This window comes from Macaca thibetana, chromosome 4 (assembly GCF_024542745.1).
Source record: "Macaca thibetana thibetana isolate TM-01 chromosome 4, ASM2454274v1, whole genome shotgun sequence".
Taxonomy (NCBI): Eukaryota; Metazoa; Chordata; class Mammalia; order Primates; family Cercopithecidae; genus Macaca; species Macaca thibetana.
In genome coordinates this window covers 107,272,844-107,293,970 of record NC_065581.1, presented here as the reverse complement: position 1 = coordinate 107,293,970, position 21,127 = coordinate 107,272,844, and the positions used below count along the sequence as shown (strand labels likewise).

At 41.4% G+C, this 21,127-nt stretch overlaps 1 protein-coding gene and 1 long non-coding RNA gene across 9 annotated transcripts in view; one reads left to right on the top strand and one right to left on the bottom strand.

Annotated features, from left to right (window-relative positions):
• Positions 1-21,127, top strand: part of ARID1B (AT-rich interaction domain 1B) — a 445,627-nt gene that overhangs the window by 24,041 nt on the left and 400,459 nt on the right. The gene's annotated exons all lie outside the window — the stretch shown is intronic.
• On the bottom strand, positions 6,505-6,968 carry LOC126952331 (uncharacterized). The gene is made up of 3 exons (XR_007724847.1): positions 6,879-6,968; positions 6,671-6,739; positions 6,505-6,601 (listed from the first exon to the last, which is right to left on the bottom strand). It is a non-coding gene; the product is annotated as an uncharacterized LOC126952331 (long non-coding RNA).

The following is a 21,127-nucleotide window of genomic DNA, read 5'->3' as shown; positions in this document are numbered from 1 at the left end:
CCACCCCTACCCCTGCCATGGCAAGCACTTTTGTTATAAATGTCCCTCCTGTCCCACCAGTTACAAAGCAGATTTGAACTGAAGCATATTTCTTCTTTTGATGAGAATGTAAAGGGGGATCTTTGTACTTGGTTAGTTTTCATTACATTTCCCCCTTCCTAAAGAGAAAACTCAGAATCAGGATGCATTTCCTGGGTCTGAAGAACCTTTTTCCAACAAAAAACCTTTTCAGCGTTAAAAGTATACGCTGAAATGGCTCTGTCCAGTATGGCAGCCATCAGCCTTACGTGGCTGTTTAAATTAAAATTAATTAAAATTAGGCTGAGCGTGGTGGGTCACCCCTGTAATCCCACACTTTGGGAGGCCAAAGCTGGTGGATCACCTAAGGTCAGGAGTTCAAGACCAGCCTGGCCAACATGGTAAAACCCCATCTCTACTAAAAATGCAAAAATTAGCCGGGCTTGATGGCAGGCACCTGTAATCCCAGCTATTCGGGAGGTTGAATCAGGAGAATCTCTTGAACCCGGGAGGTGAAGTTTGCAGTGACCTGAGATTACACCACTGCACTTCAACCTGGGTGACAGAGCAATACTGCATCTCAAAAAAAAAAAAAAAAAGGAAATAAAAATAAATTAAAATTAGGCTGGGCATGGTGGCTCATACCTATAATCTCAGCGTTTTGGGAGGCTGAGGCGGGAGCATCACTTGTGCCCAGGAGTTTGAGACCAGCTTGGGCAACATGGCAAGACCCCGTCTCTACAAAAAATTAAAAAATTAGCCAGGCATAGTGGTGTGTGCCTGTAGTCCCAGCTGCCTGGGAGGCTGAGGTGGAGGATCACCTGAGCTTGGAGTTCAAGGTTGCAGTGAGCCACTGCGCTCTGGCCTGGGAGATAGAGAAAGACCCTGTCTCTTAATAAAAAAAATTAATTAAATAAAATTAATGTCTGCAGTGGCATTAGCCACATTGTATGTGCTCAGCAGTGCAATCTGTTGTCAGTAGCTCTCTGTCGTAAGTTGCACAATAGATCTAGAACATTCTCATCACTGTAGAAAGCTCTCTGGGACAGTGTTCTAGAGACTCTTGAGTTGCATCTTGTAGTATTTCTAACAATTTAAACCTACTAGTACTGTGCCTGACTCTTAGCAAGTGCAGAATGTGAACTACTTGAATTTTGGATGGCTATCAGTAGGGTAGGATCTTGAATAATCTTTTTTTTTTTTTTTTTTTTTTTTGAGTCGCCCAGGCTGGAGTGCAGTGGCTCAATCTCAGCTCACTGCAACCAGTGCCTCCCGGGTTCAAGCAATTCTCTGCCTCAGCAGAGAATATGAGTAGCTGGGATTATAGGCATCCGCCACCGTGTCTGGCTAATTTTTTTGTATTTTTAGTAGGGACAGGGTTTCACCATCTTCGCCAGGCTGGTCTGGAACTCCTGACCTCGTGATCCACCCGCCTCGGCCTCCCAAAGTGCTGGGATTACAGACGTGAGCCACCGCGCCTGGCCTAATCATTGTTTTTGAAACTATCTTTGATAGTACAAATGTATTGCAGTGATCTAAACTTTAAAAATAATGAAAAACCAAATAATAATAATACCAAAAAATAATAAAACAACATTATAAATAAGGAAAGATTTCTACCTCTGCTTGAAGCATCTATTCAGGCTCTGCCGTGTTGTCTAAGGATGGTAAGAGCAGGGAGGGGTCTGGTTTTTGCTTTTTTTTAATAGTAGAGAAAAGGCTGTTTGGAACCAAACATGTGGAAGGCTGTTTTACTTCATTTTGTTTTATATCCACTGAAAATAAATGTAAGTTTAGTGGTTTTTTTTTCTTCCATGATGTTTGAAGGAAAGTCCTTGATTTCTCTCTGTGTTGCAGTTTGAACTTTAACCTGTGGCCTGGTAGTTGAAATGGATTGTGCATTTTGGTGTGGAAAAAAAATCGAATTGCTTTCTCAAGATTGACTAAAATGTTTTAACTCTTCATAGCCAATGAGGCGTGAAACAAATTGTCAAAAGCATGGAGACAAAATTATTGCAGTACCAAATGTTTAACTGGCTGGTGCTATTCTATCGAAGGTGTGAGCCGAGCAGATAAATGTGTAAACGGCACCTTTCTCCTTCTCTCCTACCCAATTTTTCACAGCTTGTCTACACTAGAAGACCTCTATCTCTGTCAGAAAAATCACAGCCCTTCTGAAAGTGTTAGATTACAGTGTTGCTATGAGGAATAATTAGGAAGTCCTGTAGGCTATGGATTAGAAGAAATAAACTTCCTGTTTGCAAACATTTTACTTCACATCATCATTAGATGAAGCAAAAATACATTTTTAGTGTCTCTGAAAGCTTGATGATATGTAAAGGATGTTAGTTATTTATGCTCATATTCTTTCATATTCATTCATTGTGTTTCATTTTACTTGGAATATTTTACCCTTCTTTTTAGGATTTAGTAGTTGGAATAATGCTTAACTTGAAAAATGATAAAATATTTAAATCATATACTTTTTACTTTTAAAATATCAGATGTTTATTTAAGGAATGGCCAGAGGTTTAATAAGGAGCACTTCAAATTTTTGACTGTTCCTTCACTTTTCTTTTTGAAGCTTCTATTTAGGTTCTTAGGTTAGGATTTCTCAAGATCCCCACCTATTAGAAGGCTACAGCTGTCCTAGCCCACTGGGGCTTTAATTGCTAATATAGGCCATTGAATGGCCAAAATAGATGTGCCATACAGAGTGCAAAGCTTTTAAATAAGGAGAAAGATTATGTGTTGACGTCGTTTTTCTGTGGCTAAGTATAAGTTGAAGGTTATTGTTTATATTTCTAAGTATTTTCAGCATCTCGTAAGCAAAGAGATGTATGAATATATGTGTACATATGTGTTTATGAGTATGTAGCTGTGTGTATTTGTGTAGGTACACAATATATTTCACAGTTTTATTGTAACTACAAATACGGAAAATAGAAATAAAGCATGATCCTTATACTAATGCAGCTGATTATACTTTTGCATCTTTCCATGTAGTTTTTATTTCTGATGGGTGTATGTGTGAGTATGAACTTTTTTTTTCTGTCCCCTCAACCTATTTTGGTTTTTTTTTACTTACTGCTGTAGTGATAGGTATATGTAAAGAGTATAATAAATTGATTACACAACTTCCAAGCAACAATGTTTTCTTTTTATCAGATTGACTCTAGTATGCAGAGATGATAGAATTTTTGTGTGTGTTGTCTTGTACATTTATTAAGCCTTTTCAAAGAAGATTTCAGAGCCAACATTTTATTTATGAAATGCAGTCCACATTTATAATGTTGTCTAATAGAAATGTATGTACATTTCCTGTGATTTTTCAGTATAGAAGAGTAACAGATCTTGCAAAGACTGTAGAAGACTGTAGTGGCTGCTACTTGCCTTTTTAAGAGAGAACCAAAATATTTTCCTTTTTTCTGCTTCCTGCTTCCTGCTTCCTTTCCTTTCCTTTCCGTTCTGTTCCGTTCTCTAAGCCGTCTGTCTCTATCTATAAATCTTTATCCATCCATCATCTTCAACCCTCTGTACTTACTTGTCTTATACTTAGACTTACCTTTGCTTTTGTTTTGCATTTTGATTTTTTGCTTGTTTCTCTTCAAGTGAATGCTTTATCTTTGTTTTCATGGTGTGTTTTTTCTTGCTTTCATTTTATCTTTTTCTCTTTTTTTAAAAAAAACATTGCTTTTTTGATCTAGTTCTTCCTGTCCCTCCCCAGCTGCCCACATTGGGGTTAGTTTTAAGTGTCCCATTCCACATCCTGTCTTGGGTGGACTTTCCTATAAGATTTTTTCTGGGTGTTATTACCTTTTTTTTTTTTTTTTTTTTTTTTTTTTTTTTTTTTTGAGACGGAGTCTCGCTCTGTCGCCCAGGCTGGAGTGCAGTGGCCAGATCTCAGCTCACTGCAAGCTCCGCCTCACGGGTTTGTGCCATTCTCCTGCCTCAGCCTCCCGAGTAGCTGGGACTACAGGCGCCCGCCACCTCGCCCGGCTAGTTTTTTTTTGTATTTTTTTTTAGTAGAGACGGGGTTTCACCGCATTAGCCAGGATGGTCTCGATCTCCTGACCTCGTGATCCGCCCGTCTCGGCCTCCCAAAGTGCTGGGATTACAGGCTTGAGCCACCGCTCCCGGCCTGTTATTACCTTTTTTTCAATACATGGTAAACAATTGGCCATTTTTCATCATGTTTAGGAAACACTTAGCCTTGTTTTCCTCATCTGCAAATAGGGATGACGAAACTTAATTTAAACATGATTGCTAAGAGAGCTGAATTAGATGAGGTATGTAAAGCATATAGCTTTACATCCAATGTAAAATAAGTGTTCATTAAATGTGAGTGGCAGAGGTAATAGTTGTAATGTTGAATTCCCTGGTATGATGGAAAATGTTTCTAAAGAACACCCCTTAAGCCTGGGCATGGTGGCTCACTCCTGTAATCCCAGCTCTTTGGGAGGCTGAGACTGGCTGATCACTTGGGGTCAGGAGTTCGAGACTAGCCTGGACAGCATGGTGAAACCCCGTCTCTACGAGAAAATACAAAAATTAGCTGGGTGTGGTGGTGCACACCTGTAGTTCCGGCTTCTTGGGAGGCTGAGGCAGGAGAATCACTTGAACCCGGAAGCGGCGGTTGCAGTGAGCTGAGATTGCACCACTGCCCACGAGCCAGGGCGACAGAGCAAGACTCCCTCTCAAAAAAAAAAAAAAAAAAAAAAAAAAAGCACCCCTCATTTTTGGATTACATTGATAATTAGAGGCCAGATCATAAAGCGAGCTTTATTTACTGTATTAGTTCGTTCTCACACTGCTATCAAGATATACCTGAGACTGGGTAATTTATAAAGGAAAGAGGTTTAATTGACTCATAGTTCTGCATGGCTGGGCAGGCCTCAGGAAACTTACAATCATGGTGGAAGGCACCTCTTCACAGGTGGCAGGGTAGAGAAAGAGTGCCCAGCAAGGGGGAGGCCCTTTATAAAACAGTCAGATCTGCTAACTAACACAGAGAACTAACACAATCACGAGAACAGCCTGCAGGAAACCACCCCGTGATTCAGTTACCTTCCACCAAGTCCGTCCCACAACACGTGGGGATTATGGGGACACTATTAAGTCAAGATAAGGTTTGAGTGGGGACACAGCCAAATCGTATCGGTATATCATGAAAAGATTACATTTTATTCTGTAGGTCATAGAAACCATTGAAGAATTTTATTACTAAGAGAGATGTGATCTGATTGGTGCAAAAAAAAAAAAAAAAAAAAAAAAAAAAAAAGAAATTGGCCCTTTAGGTGTCTTAATGTTCCTATTTCCCCCACCCTTAAAATATAAAATTTAATGGCCGGGCACGGTGGCTCAAGCCTGTAATCCCAGCACTTTGGGAGGCCGAGACGGGCGGATCATGAGGTCAGGAGATCGAGACCATCCTGGTTAACACGGTGAAACCCCGTCTCTATTAAAAAAAATACAAAAAACTAGCCGAGCGAGGTGGTGGACACCTGTAGTCCCAGCTACTTGGGAGGCTGAGGCAGGAGAATGGCGTGAACCCGGGAGGCAGAGCTTGCAGTGAGCTGAGATCCGGCCACTGCACTCCAGCCTGGGCGACAGAGCCAGACTCCGTCTCAAAAAAAAATAAAAAAATAAAAAAAATAAATAAAATTTAAAGATTAGGCAATATTACTAATGGCCAGTATTTATAAAGTGACATGTAAATAGGACAAGATTTTAACAAATGTAAACATCTCACTAAATTTTAGTACTTCACTTACTAATCTTTGGATGTTTAGCTAATCATTGCTAATTTATTACTATGCATTTGTTTGCTTATACTGCTCTGGTGGGAACAGGCCTCTCTCAGCTTACTCAGTAGGCCAAGTTAGAGTTTCTGGGTTGAGCCCTAGTTTAGTTTTTCAGGGGTATAGTATTGGCTCCTTGGATTTGAATCTTAGGGAAAATCTGGTGGAGCCACTTTGCTTCCACCTGCAGCCTGCTGTGCTGGATGTGTAGTGAGGGAATGAGGAGACAGGATAGGTCTGGGAATAAAGGGGTCTGTTTCAATCCCCAGCTCTGCCACTCATTTTTTTGTAAAATGGGAATAGTGATAATATCTAAGGTCTGGAGTTATTTTGAGGATTAAATGAGGTCTCATGTTTAAAGCGTATAGGATGTTATCCGAGTGTCGGCTGTTATTGTTACCATTACTATTATTGAGGAAACCCAGTAGGTTTACACTTCACCAAGGAAGGGTAGCTGTTGGTTTGCCTATAGGAGTATGCTCTCTCTGCTCTCAGAGGGCCTACAAGAAGAATTTTTTTCTATCTAAATGTCACCTTTGCTTTTATTTTCTTTCCTTTCCATACACGGAAGAAAAAATAGGAAAAATAATTACATATACTTTGCAACTTTTTTATTCTTTATTTAATTTTGTTTTTTTTCCGAGACACTGGAGTGCAGTGGCACCATCGTAACTCCCCGCAGCCCGGACTCCTGGGCTCATTGATCCTCCCACCTCAGCCTCCTGAGTGGCACCATCGTAACTCCCTGCAGCCCGGACTCCTGGGCTCATTGATCCTCCCACCTCAGCCTCCTGAGTGGCACTGTCGTAACTCCCCACAGCCCGGACTCCTGGGCTCATTGATCCTCCCACCTCAGCCTCCTGAGTGGCACCATCGTAACTCCCCGCAGCCCGGACTCCTGGGCTCATTGATCCTCCCACCTCAGCCTCCTGAGTGGCACCATCCTAATTCCCCGCAGCCCGGACTCCTGGGCTCATTGATCCTCCCACCTCAGCCTCCTGAGTGGCACCATCCTAATTCCCCGCAGCCCGGACTCCTGGGCTCAGGTGATCCTCCCACCTCAGCCTCCTGAGTGGCACCATCCTAATTCCCCGCAGCCCGGACTCCTGGGCTCAGGTGATCCTCCCACCTCAGCCTCCTGAGTGGCACAATCGTGCAGCCCGGACTCCTGGGCTCAGGTGACCCTCCCGCAGCCTCCTGAGTGGCACCATCATAACTCCCCACAGCCCGGACTCCTGGGCTCAGGTGATCCTCCCACCTCAGCCTCAGTGGTGCACCTTCCTGGTAAAACAGCTCAGGTGACCTTCCTGCCTCAGCCTCCTGAGTGGCACCATTGTAACTCCCCACAGCCCGGACTCCTGGGCTCAGGTGGTCCTCACACCTCAGCCTCCTGAGGAGCTGGAATCACACATGTGCACCGCCACAAACAGCTAATTTTTAAAATTTTTTGTGGAGATGGAGTCTCACTGTGCTGCCTAAACTAGCCTCAGGCTCCTGGCCTCAAGTGATCCTCCTGCCTTGGCCTCCTGATATGTTGGGATTACAGGCGTGAACCACTGTGCCCGGCCACATTTTTCAGCTTTGAAACCTTGTAATGTGAGTTCCCCCTCACTCCAGTTAGAAAGCTCATTTCTAATTTCCATATTGGCCACTTTTAATGTGTCACATTCACTAAATTAGGTTTAATGCTGGGTCCCAAAATCATAACCATAAACCTTGTTGAGGTTCTGTTTCCTTGTCCATAAAATGGGAATTAAGTGAATTGCTGGAAGGGTGCGTTGCCCAAGTCCTCAATAAATGACAAACGCGTGTTCAGCACATTAAACCTTTAAAGGTTTTTAAATAAAAAAAGCAAAGGCTTTTGGTCTTTGGAAAGTTCTTCTAGTTTCTCAAGTTGGGACACCACGCCTTACCGTGCCACTCAGTTGAAGAACAGGTTCTACCTCTGGCTTTCAGAACCTCCTTAGAGCTGGTTTGGAGGTGTTCCTGCTCTCGACATGTCCTTTCAACTAAAAACACATTTCACAGACTTTACTGTATCATATTTTCAACCAAAGTTTAAATGGGGATTGTTTGCTTTAGCTTAATAATACTACTTTACAGATCATTTAATAATTTCCAAAGTGCTTTTCTTATCTTGTCCTCACAGTAATCTGGCGAGGTTTGGTTAATATCCCTGTTTTGTGTTTGCTGAAGCAGAGGCACAGTGACTTGGTTAAGGACACGACTTGATTTCAAACCAGGTTTTGTGACCCAAATCTGAGCTTTTGTACCTCACACTGTTGCTGTGGTGTGTTATGGTGATTCTTTAGCTTAGAGACACGTTTGGATCAGGAGGTCGGCAAAGTTTTCCTATAAAGGGCCAGATAGTAAATATTGCAGGTTTTCTGGGCCAGATGATGTTTGTTTCAACTACTCAGCTCCGCTGAGGCAGTGTTGAAGTGTCCATAGACAATCCGTAAATGAACGTGGGAGGAGGCTGCATGCCAGAAAAGCTATGGATGCTGAAATTGAATTTAATGTAATTTTACATGTCTTAAAATATTCTTCTTTTGATTTCTTTCCCCCAACCATTTAAAAATGTAAAACATATTCTTAGCTTATGGGTCCTACAGAAACCAAGCGGTGGACCAGATTCGGCTGGAGGACCGTAGCCTGCCAACCCCTGGACAGCGTGCGTTTTTCCATTTCCAGTTCTATCCAAGTCTTGTGCACCCACCACCCCCCACCCCATGAAACATCTTTGTTTGCACAACTCTTTATTCTCTAGCATCTCAGCTAACAGGGAGCTGGGAGAAAGTTCAGATCTGTGGAGTGGAAGAGCCCAGGGTGAACGGAGCTGGTGGATCACATGGTGTCAGAAACGCCTTAAGCAAGAAGCTTGCACAGCAGAAACCAAGCTCAGGGTTCTCTGTTTTGTTTTGATTTTTACTGCCCACTATATAATTGAGTTTCTTCATGTTCTAGGAGCTCTGTCAGTTCTTTAGTTTCTGCCCCACCTAGAGTTTTGAGATTTTTTTCTTAAGGTTTTTTTTTTTTTTTTGAAAAAGAATTACAGACGTGTAGTGCATTAGTATAGTTTGATTCTTAAAAGATTCAAACACTGGCAAAAACGTGTATGTTGAATATTTAAACTCTTATTTACTGTTTCCACTTCCCAGAAGTATATGCTCTTAAGTTAAATGTGTCTTTCAGTTGGTTTTAATATTTTAAAATACTGCATTTGAACATAGACAATTATATAGATGTAAACATCTGTATATAAGATGATACTGTACGTGTTCTCTGACTGAACTTTTCCTTACAGAAAGTTCCTTGGATCACACCACAGTGGTTCGGCTTTTTGCTTTGGGAAATTTGGTGTGTGAGCAGGAGAGGTTCTCAGTTGTCGAAACAGTCACTGAACAATGAAAAAAACACAATGGGCCGGGCGCGGTGGCTCACGCCTGTAATCCCAGCACTTTGGGAGGCCGAGGCGGGCGGATCACAAGGTCAGGAGATCGAGACCATCCTGGCTAACACTGTGAAACCCCGTCTCTACTAAAAATGCAAAAAATTAGCCGGGCGAGGCGGCGGGCGCCTGTAGTCCCAGCTACTCGGGAGGCTGAGGCAGGAGAATGGCGTGAACCCGGGAGGCGGAGCTTGCAGTGAGCCGAGATCGCGCCACTGCACTCCAGCCTGGGCGACTAAGCGAGACTCTGTCTCAAAAAAAAAAAAAAAAGAAGAAGAAAAAAACACAATGTAATTTTTTTTTGCTGTGGACTGTGGAATCATTTTGGAAGGTCACCCTCTTTTGAGGCAGTTGGCAAGATTTGCCCGGAAGGATCAGCATAGGGTCTTTGGGTCTGAGCCCTGCGTGACTTCCTTTTCTGACAGCCTCAGATGCAGTCCTAGACTCCCGTGTCATTGAGCGCTGTCCATAACATCTTAGCATGAGTGTGCTATAAAAAATACAACCTCTTCATTGTTAAGCTGTGTTAGTGTTGAGACTTTAACCCTATTGTATCCCAAAGCAGAAGCAGAGGTAGATATTTCAAAGTAATTGAATTTAGTAATTGAAATTTCTTTTTTTTTTTTTTTTTTTGAGACGGAGTCTTGCTCTGTAGCCCGGGCTGGGGTGCAGTGGCCGGATCTCAGCTCACTGCAAGCTCCGCCTCCCGGGTTTAGGCCATTCTCCTGCCTCAGCCTCCGGAGTAGCTGGGACTACAGGCGCCCGCCACGTCGCCCGGCTAGTTTTTTATATTTTTAGTAGAGACGGGGTTTCACGGTGTTAGCCAGGATGGTCTCGATCTCCTGACCTCGTGATCCGCCCGTCTCGGCCTCCCAAAGTGCTGGGATTACAGGCTTGAGCCACCGCGCCCGGCCGAAATTTCAAAAGTAATTGCGAGATGACAGCGTTTCCTATTTGGAAGACATCAGGTGGATTTTATTTTATTTTTCCTGAAGTTATTTTCGTTCTGTCTTGTTAGCTTAGAAATAAGAACAGGGAAAACAGAAAGGAGGACATGTAGTGGTATAATGTTGATCTTAAAATACTTCAGAGTTCTCATTCTTTTTTTGGCATGGTACTCAATAGGTATTCTAGTCAAATGTAGGCTATAACTTTGTAAATAATTCTCTTGAAAAAGGGAGCCTTCATTGCGCTCTTGGCAGCCTGTCACGTGGTGCTCTTGTGAGTGTGGGCTCCAGCCTACATTGACCGTGAACCAGAGCAGCCCTGTTGCTAAAGTCAATGCTCGTAATTCTCTTACAGTCCTCATACTACAGATTTCCTTGCAATCATACTTTTCTTTCATTCTCTTTTTTACCTGTTTTGTTTTCAGTTTCAACTGAAATTAAATATATATATATATATTTAAGTGTACTACCTCTCCATAAATCTTTTTCTAATCTGCATGCCACTATGAAAATTGAAAATAAAAACATTATTTGTATTGTTTAATAAGGATTTATTCGTTAGTTGTGCACATTCTTTATTTGCTCATTTGGTTTTAAAATATAAATGCTCTTACTTTTGCTTGATGAAAGGAGAGAAACTTCTTTTAACAAATATTTTTAGAGGCACTAAAATCCTTGATTAAAAACAGTGTTAAGGATTTTTATTTCATTGTGCTTTGGGGAGAAATGTCTTAAAATTTGTACACAGGAGTTTGTTTTATCTGTGTGACTCTAATTAAAGTTAATCAAAGTCACATGGCTTAGCAAATAACTGAAGTTTCTTTTTGGAGGTTTTTATTCATTTTAGTAATGTGATTTGTTGATTTGCTATTAATCTTTTAAAAGTAAAACATCAATAACCTAATTTTACAAAGTATCGGGTGTCTTTTTTTGGCCTACTTTACGTTACTTATTCTGTACTTTCAAGCAGGCACATAAAGGCTCAGTCTGTTTCAGCTCTGTGCACTGCTGAGCAGTGTCATACCATGACTGACCTCCTGATTAAGAGGAAGTCAGCACATGATAGCCACATTGAGTCTGCTGGCCTTAGCTTTATGTGCTGTGTGAAGATGTGGTCGTTTTGTACACAGGATGTTATAATGGGATATTGACATTTTACGGATCCAGAATCCTGTGTGTAAATTAAGCTGACTTTGTTTTTAAGAAGACATTTTACAGTTGTAAAATTCTCGCCTATTTGAATTTTGAGATCTACATGAAACATAATCCCTGGAGTGCTCTTTCACTGTTGCGGTGTAATCTTTCCATATGATACCTGATTTAGTTGGAAGCAACTTAATAACTATGCATGCTTAAAGGAAGCAACTTAATAAACAGGATTTTAGAGAAATGCAATCAGAATTGTAAAATGATACTAGTGAATCAATTGCATTACATAGAATTACTGGGTTAGATGTAGGTTTGAGATAAGTGGGCAGATCTGAAGCTCCTGTACCACCACCACTGTCAAGAGCACGTGAAGATTTGCCTTTTTCAAAAAAAAAAAAAAAAAAAAAAAAAAAGGACTCTCTTTCCCTTGGTTCATTCAAAAATAATTCAAAAGTCTTCTTAAGTCACCTGGCTGAGGGCCACCGGAAAGTGGAGCTGGCCTTGGCTCTGACATAGGCTCAGCATGGTAGGCTAGGTAAAGTCAGCTGTGTGGAGGTGGGCACAGTTATGTGGTCAGGTGGCATGCAAAGGACAAAGAGATGCAGCTCTGAACTTGAAGATTTAAGCAATCATCTGGGAAATCGGCATAGCATGTGGCTGAGGAATCAGATTCAGGAGTGAGGTGAAGACCGTCAGGTGCAGCAGGCCCCATGTGTGACCTTCACATGTGCTTTACATGTGAAGTATAGGAAGGCGAAAAGTACCTATTGAAAATCATTTCTATTCCTTGTCAGCATATACGTGTGTACTGTTAAATAGTTGCGGTTTAAACTACTTATTTTCAGTTCACTATTTTGTATACATTTTCCTATATTGGTATTATTGCTAGCATTTCTGCTGTTTTTTTGAGTTAGAATTTAGGGTGGCCTCTCAAGAATATTTTGTCATACTGATCCTATCTGCAGATATACATTGTGGTAGGTTCTGGGTATAAAAATGTAAATGGTAGCAGCTGCCATTTACCAAAGATCCACCTGCTAGCCCTCCTGCTTTGTAGATGAGGGGATTGAGGCCTGGGGAGTTGAGGAACTTGCCTCAGCTCCTGGAGCTGTGTTGGATTCCTGTTCTTGTTCTGTCTCCCTTGTAAAGCAAGAGGGGTGTTCTCCTTTGGTTTGTAAACTCTCTTGCTATTTCACAGCCTCTGGTGTCCAGAAGACAAACAGACAAGGGCAACCAAACCTTCTAAATTTTAGAACACAGGTTTCCTCAGGGGTCTCTGATCTCTTGATCATTTTTATTTTGCTGGTGGTTTCAAGACAAACTTGACATGAAAGGTGATCCTTGAGTCAAGGCCTGAAAGATGTGGAACCAGCCCCCAATAATTTCTGGAATCGTGTGTCTTCAGGCTTCTGATCAGTGAGAATGTGAGAGCACCAGCACCAATATTTTGCACAGCAGCGGGTCTTATGTGGGAGGGGCAAGAGTGAGGAAGAGCTATATGAAGTGCATATTATTTGTATTCGCTTGTGGATTAGTTTGCTGTTGCTGTACAATACATTGAGTGGCATAAAAAAACACACATTGATTATGTCAGTTTCTGGAGGTTAGGAGTCCAGGCATGGCTTAGCTGCCATCCTCTGCTTGGGGTCTCAGAGGCTGCAATCCAGGTGTCAACCGGGCTGCATTCTCATCTAGAGGCTTGGCTGGGGAAGGCCGCCTCAGACTGTTGGCAGAATGTATTTCCTGGTGGCTGTAGAATTCATACCTGCCTGCTTCTTCAATGCCAACAGCAGAAAGAGAATCTCTAACTTTTGGGAAGGCCTGGACCCTCTTTTGACGGGCTCACCAGATTAGGTCAGGCCCATCCAGGACACTGTTTTAACTTAATGTCATGTGATTAGGGAGGGGCTTTAATTATGTCAGCAAAGTCTCTTCCTTTGCTATATTTTCTTAGTTAGATGCAAGTCACAGGTCTTATCCATACTCAAGAGGAGAGAATTACACAGAAGTGTGGCTACCAGGGGCATAAATCCCATGGATTTATTTTAGAATTATTTATTTTATAACTACAGGTTGTGTGTTATAATTCATAAAAATAGCAGTGGTTTCTGTTGGTCTGTTTATGCTGCCATGACAAAATGCCAGACAGAATTTCTCCCTTTCAGTTCTGGAGGTTGGCAGTCCGAGATCAAGGTGCTGGCAAGGTAGTTTTCATTCTGAGGTCTCTTTCCTGGGCTTGTAGGCAGCTACCTCTTTGTGTGCCCACATGGTCTTTCTGAGCATGTGCAGGGGGAGAGAGAGGATGCAGGAGCCTGTGCATGCCTGTACCAGAAGCCTGGTCTCTTCTTAGAAGGTCATCAGTCCTGTCAGATTAGAACCCATGCTCATGGCCTCTTTTAACCTTTGTTACCTCTTCATAGACGCTAGTCCCAAATACAATCACATTGGACGTTAGCTTTTCGACGTAGGAATTTTAGTGGGGGACACAATTCATTCTGTAGCAGGCTAAGGAAGTCTTCTAGTTTACATTCTGCTTATCTCAAGGGATATCAGTTGGGGTATAAATGCCTTCCCCAAAAAGCATCATGACCCTTATATTATAATATGACCTTGGGCAAATTACCTGCTCTGGGAGATGATTTCCTTCAACTAAAATAGTGGTTGGCATCATTAACTGCTTTGCAGGATTTTTGTTCGCATTGGTTGTGCCATGTGTAAATCACCCATAGTGTGCCGTGTGCACAGGAGGTGCTCATTAAATGGTGGCTGTTGTTACTGTATTTGTGCCTTGATATTTCTACATCTCTCTCTCTCTTTTTTGAGAGAGTCTTCCTTTGTCACCCAGGCCGGCATGTGGTGGCATGATCACAGCTCATTGCAGCCTCAACCTCCCAGGCTCAAGTGATCCTCTGTCCTCAGCCTCCTGAGTAGCTGGGACTACAAGCATGTGCCACCAGACCTGGCTAAGTTTTGTATTTTTTTATTTTGCTATGTTGCCCAGGCTGATTTCTTTTTTTGATTATTATCTACCTTAAATGATGAATTCCCCATGAATCCTTCCATTTCTTCCAAAAAGAAGTGGTTACCCTCCCCTGAACTCACAGAACAGTGGCATTTATAAGCCTCTGTGCTGTGGTATTTATAAGCTTATTTTTGCAGTGTATTATTTGTATACATCTTTTGTTTCTTCTGTTTCTTAAAGTCAAGGACCTTCTTATACTTTATCTTTTTCATAGTGCCTTGTACATTAATATTTATTCAGTTTAAACAATGTTGAATGAATGAATAAACGAATGGGCATGGCCTCTGAGGTAATTTGTTTCCGCTTTCATCTAAATCTTTGTTTCTCAATCCTTTCCAACTCACACCTTCTTTTGAAAATGTAAGTTTCCTTATACCCCTTCCACTTTTCAGATATCTCCTCCCAAAAGACCAGGCCTGCAGCCCCCATCTCCCTTGACAAGACAAGCTCGACTTTTCCTACAGATCCTCAACAATCGAGATTATTTTATCAAGTTCCACTTTCATGTGGTATGTTATAAAAAAAATAGCTTTCCTCCTTTTCCAAATAGAAAATTATAACGGGAATATATATATACACACACACACACACACACACACACACACATATATATTTTATACGGAATCTTGTGCTGTTGCCAGGCTGGAGTGCAGTGGGACTGTCTCGGCTTGCTGCAACCTCCGCCACCTGGGTTCAAGCAGTTCTTCTGCCTCAGCCTCCCAAGTAGCTAGGACTACAAGCGCATCCTGCCACGCCCTGCTAATTTTTTTTTTTTTTTTCGTATTTTAGTAGAGACGGGGTTTCACCATGTTGCCCAGGCTGGTCTCAAACTCCTGAGCTCAGCCAAAATGCCCACCTTGGCCTCCCAAAGTGCTAGGATTACAGATGTGAGCCATTGCACCCGGCCTATCCTGGTGTATATTTTAACTGGACCCTTCTTGTAGCCCTCGTTCTTATTTATGTAGCATTCATTCATTTTCACCCTTGAGAATTACTGCTCTAAACAATTTCTGATATACTATAGAATCCTGTTATAGGAAGTAGTGAAGTTAGAATTAAGTGTTCAGGTGTGGTATTGTGTCTTCACCACCTTTGCACATGTGTAAGAGATTATTCTGTCTTCCCTTTATATAATTCTTTTTTAATGACAGGGTTAAATTGATACGCATTTGAATTTGTTGAACCCTATTCTCCAAAATGATTCCAGTTTGTGGCACTTAAGGAGTGACCCTAGACATATATTAGGCTTTCATAAGACCTTTCTCTCCAGAGCTTATAGCGCTTTGCAAACATTACCTTATCAATACTTACAGCATCCTTGTGAGCCAAGCAAGAACTGGGAGCTGTTGCTGTTTTTTTTTTTTTGCAGTGGAATAACACTAGAGGTTCAGGAGGGGCCTGCCCTCCAGACCATCTCAAGGATGGGTGTGCTGGTCAGACCCTGCCTTCGTGCTCCCGCGCTGTGGATTCTTCACGATAGCCTGCACCACAAGAGTGGGTACAGTGTGCCAGCAAACAAAATGCTTTTGGTCACAAGATAATAGAGTAAATTTATAAGGTGATATTTATTTTTAAAGGAATACATAAGAATCAATATTCCATGTACTGAAAGGAAGGTAAAATATTAATACATCAGGAGTGGTGGCTCACGCCTGTAATTCCAGCACTTTGGGAGGCTGAGGTAGGAGGATCACTTGAGCCCAGTAGTTCGAGACCAACCTGGGCAACATGGCAAGACCCTGTCTCTACAAAAAAATACAACAAAACTTAGCTGGGCATGGTGGAACGCACCTATGGTCCTAGCTACTAGGGAGGCTGAGGTGGGAGGATCACCTGAGCCAGGTAAGCCATGATTGCCACTGTACTCCAGCCTGGGTGACAGAGTGAGAGTCCCTGTCTCAAAAATAAAAACACCAATGTAATGTACATCTGGTCTCCACAGGGAGCCTCTTTTAAATTCAAGGTGACTTATTTGAAAGAGGCCGTGTTTGGAATTGGATTGCAGTAAATGGGGGTTGTTTTAAGTCTGCCCCCCTCTATATTCTGGCAGTTATATTATGCCTTTGAAAACAAGTTGGCTTGGCGTGGTCAATCCTGCTTTTAGTTAATGTTGAGGATGTGGGAAATGGAACCATGAGCTTGCGGGAGAGATGGGGTCCCAGGATTTAGGGACCTGTGTAGAATTGGGCATCTTTCTGAGAAGGCAGATTTGTGGTAAAGAAAAGTAGAATCTTTGGCTGGTTTGATGTTTATGTGGGTGCACTTGAAATAGGATGGTGTAGGCAATGCTGTTTCACTTTTGTGAGGATGATACTCAATAACTTTTAAAAATCCCCTTTCCTCCCTTGTTCTGTACACCTCATTTTTTTTAAATACAAAAAATGCTTTTTACTCTAACTCTGTTAATTGTGATGACAAGTTTTTAGGTGAAGACCCATCAATTATCAATAGACTATTACATATTAAATAGTGAGCAAGAAGAAATTCAATATAAAAGTGTGTATATAACAATAATATTCAAATATTGTTGAAAAACTGCATGCTTATGTGTTTTGAGTATACATAAAATGGATATATTTTGTATCTCCATTGTAAATTCCTAAAATTTCTGGTCATGGCTTTTTTATTGGAAAGCCTAAGAAAGGAAGAGTATGGGAAATTGAAATGGCTGGCAGTAGACAATTAGTATGCCATTCTAAGATAGTGCTGCTTTTATCTTGATATAGACATATCCAGACATATGTATATGTTTTGTAATGTAGGGTAAAATTTTCTACTGTTGAGTGTGTCCATATACATTCTAGTTATTATTTTAAGATAGTAAAAATCCTTCATGCCCTGATGCTAGATTGGTATATTAATTCATTTAGCAGAAGGGTATTGATACGGAGTGTAATTAGCATGAAACACTTTCAACTTTTTTAGGCTGAAAAGGATAATATAACTTCTTTAGTTTTCTTCCTTTCTCCCTTTTTCCCCACACCCATTTTTAAAATAGCAGTGCTTTTCATACTGTCAGAATTTCATGTTGTGACACCCTACTCAGAAGTTATGACAGCAGGGTAATGACAGCAACTGCCTCCTGAGAATCAATCAGGCAATTAATTTTGTAAATGAAATGCTGATTATACAAAGCTTCACATGAGAGGCCCAGTGATTAAAATCAATTTAACAAATTGTTTCAGGTGGGACTTGATTAATAATTGGCCATAAATGCTAAGGATATATGACCAGCATACCTTGTTGTTGCTGTTACTATCCAACTGTATATAAAAATCGACAGGTAAGCTCTACCTTTCTTTATATTATTGACACTTTGCTTGTTTGTTTACCTAACTAGGCCTAGATAACAGTGAAAATGGAATGCATTTTTACATTTTTATATCATTGTAGTTCATGTTTTCCTATGTTCTGCTTTTTTTTTTTTTTTTTTTTGAAACGGAGTCTCGCTCTGTCACCCAGGCTGGAGTACAGTGGCACAGTCTTGGCTCACTGCAAGCTCCGCCTCCCGGGTTCACGCCATTCTCCTGCCTCAGCCTCCTGAGTAGCTGGGACTACAGGCGCCCGCCACCTCGCCCGGCTAGTTTTTTGTATTTTTAGTAGAGACGGGATTTCACCGTGTTAGCCAGGATGGTCTTGATCTCCTGACCTCGTGATCCACCTGCCTCTGCCTCCCAGAGTGCTGGGATTACGGGCGTGAGCCACCATGCCCGGCCCACCTGTGTTCTGCTTTAAAAAACATTCCCCATACAGGTTTGAGTTCAACCAAGTTAAGTTTTTTCTACATAGGACATTTTAGATTTTTCTAATGTTAATATATGTTATGAATCTTAAAGAATGGTGTGTGCTTTATACACATTTTCCATTCTTAATTACAATAACATCTATTCGTATACTTTGGGAAATACTGTTTTTAGAATACTAGAAATAGTGACATTATAGCATGGAAATTAAAAAATGCGTATGTTTGGAGCATTATAATTTGAATTCAGAAGTCACTTGGAATAGGAGATGGATGTCTTTCCAGCAGTCACATACCAAACATTTATTAAGTGCCTGTTGTAAGTCAGACAGTGTATCGATTTTCATAATTTTATTACTTATACTTGACACAAGTAGGAAGACAGTACAGTATTGTTTAGAAAAGGATGGCTTGGAGAGAGGTAAGGGTTGAAAGATGCACTTGGGTTTCTTTAATTTTGGATTTTTATTAAAGAAACTATAGCAGTAATAGTTGTCTACTGGCTGTCAGAAATTGGGGCTATGAGGAAAATTAGGGTGAGGAAAAGAACATATCTGGCCTTAAAGAACTTACTGTCTGATAAAGGAGGCAGAGGTAAACCATGAGTTGCAGTCGATGGTGATAAATTGACTATCTGTTAAATAAGAGAGCTGTGGGGAACGGTGGAGCCTTGTGAAGGCAGGCTGCTGTACTCACTGGTATTTCCCCAGTCTGGAAGTGCTTCTTCCGTTTACAGGGCAGCCACAGCTGTGCTGGGTACAGAGTGTTCTAGAAATGGGCTTGGAGTTGTGTGCTCAGGCGTCGGCTTGGCGGTGCGTAAGAGGGCTGTCCGGGTACAGGGCGGGCTGAGGCCTGATGGGTCGCAGGGCCTGTCACCTTGAGGCGAACCGTATTTGTTTGAATTTGTCCTTCTGGAGTTTGGATTTTTCGGACCCCTTTGTGTCCTCTCTCTTTCTTTTGATCTTCAGGGACGTTTATCGATAAGATTTCTGATCAAAGAATGGGGCAGAAAGGAGAAGTATCTCTAACAGCCCACATTCTTTTTGATACCACAGCATAATTGGAAGGTCTGGCAGGGAGGGAGAAGGAACGATTCTAGAACTATAGCACTTTAGAAAGTAAGGAACTTCATCCCATTTGCCCTTTAAGTAAAAAAAAAAAAAAAAAAAAAAAAAAAAAAAAAAAAGGGCCAGGTGTGGTGGCTTACACCTGTAATTCCAGCACTTTGGGAGGCCGAGGTGGGTGGATCACCTGAGGTCAGGAGGTCAGACCAGCCTGGTCAACAGGGCAAAACCCTGTCTCTACTAAAAATACAAAAAAAATTAACCAGGCGTGGTGGGCAGGAGAATCACTGGAAGTTGGGAGGTGGAGGTTGCAGTGATCTGAGATTGCATCACTGCACTCCAGCCTGGGCGACAGAGTGGGAGAATCTGTATCAAAAAAGCAGCCTGATGTTGTGACTCACACCCATAATCCCAGCACTTTGGGAGGCTGAGGCAGGAGGATCACTTGAGCCCAGGAGTTTGAGACCAGTCTGGGGAACATAGCAAGACCCCATCTCTAAAAAAAAAAATTAGCCAGATGTGGTGGCACATGCTTGTGGTCCCAGCTATGTGGGAGGCTGGGGTAGGAGTATGGGTTGAGCCCAGGAGTTTGAGGCTGCTGAGAGCTGTAATTGCACCACTGCACTCCAGCCTGTGTAACAGAGCAAGACCTTGTCTGACTCTTACACACACACACACACACACACACACACACACTTTTATTTTGAAATAATTTTAAATTTACAGCAAAGTTGCAAGAATAGTGCAGAGAAATCCCATGTGCCTTTTATTCTGATGCATTACATTTTTACATTTTGCTACATTTACTTTATTATTCTGTCTGTTCATCCATCCATCTGTTCATCCATCATTTATTTGTAATGTATTTTCTCAGAATCATTTTTGAGAGTAGGTTGTATACATTCCGCTTCTTTACTGCTGGATACTTCAGAGTGTATTTCCTAGGAGCAAGCATATGCTCTTACACACACCTCAGTGCAGTTATCACTGTCAGGAAACTTAGATTTGATTGCATACTTTAACCTACAGTCTATATTCTAATTTTGTCTATTGTCCTAATAGCATCTATATAGCAATCTTCTTTCCTTCAGTATAAGATTCTGTCTGGCCTTTATATGTTGAGTTTAGTTGCCCTATTTTTTTTTTTTTTAGAATATAAGATTTGACCATATATTAGTCATGTTAACTTGTTTTTCTGTAATCAACCACATTACAGTAAGAGTCAATATATGCATTCTCATAGTTACAGCTCTGGCAAATTAGATATCTAATAGGGTCATATCTCTGAAAAGCATTTTAAAAACAGGGGCAAGTAGCCTGTGTATCAGCAGGACAAGCACCCTTTGTCCCAAGATAGGTAAGTCAGTTGGTAATTTTCATATCTTAATTGGCATTTTCTTTAATAAAAGTTTTAAGTTGTTTATTTAAAATATTGATAAAATAGTTGGAAAGAGGCATGGTAGCAACCATAGGGATTGCTGGGGAAATTAGTAACTTCTCTGTCTTTAGGTAGCGCTCTGATAAGTATTTGGAATTGTTTATCCTTGCAAATCACGCTAAACATCTTTTGAATGATTGAGGGAGGTATTATTATTTTTACTTGAGAGGTAGGGAAGTTGAAGCTTAGAGTACTTCAATAATTTACCTAACGTTTCATGGCTAGTCAGAAGTAGGAGAGAGATGTGAACCCAGGTGTACCTGATGACATACTTTTATGCTCTTTACATTTTACTGGAGATGGCAAATTGCTTTTTGCTTATGCAAATTCTGACAGTTGACACAACTGCCCGCAACTCTGCAGGACAAAGGATTCTGAGGCTTACTGGACTTAGGGAAAATAATGCTAGGATTGATTAGCAATGTCTGTCTTCTGCACATTGATGGAGCAATAGAGGGTTTCCATGCCTCATTGATTATTCTGGAATTATACCTC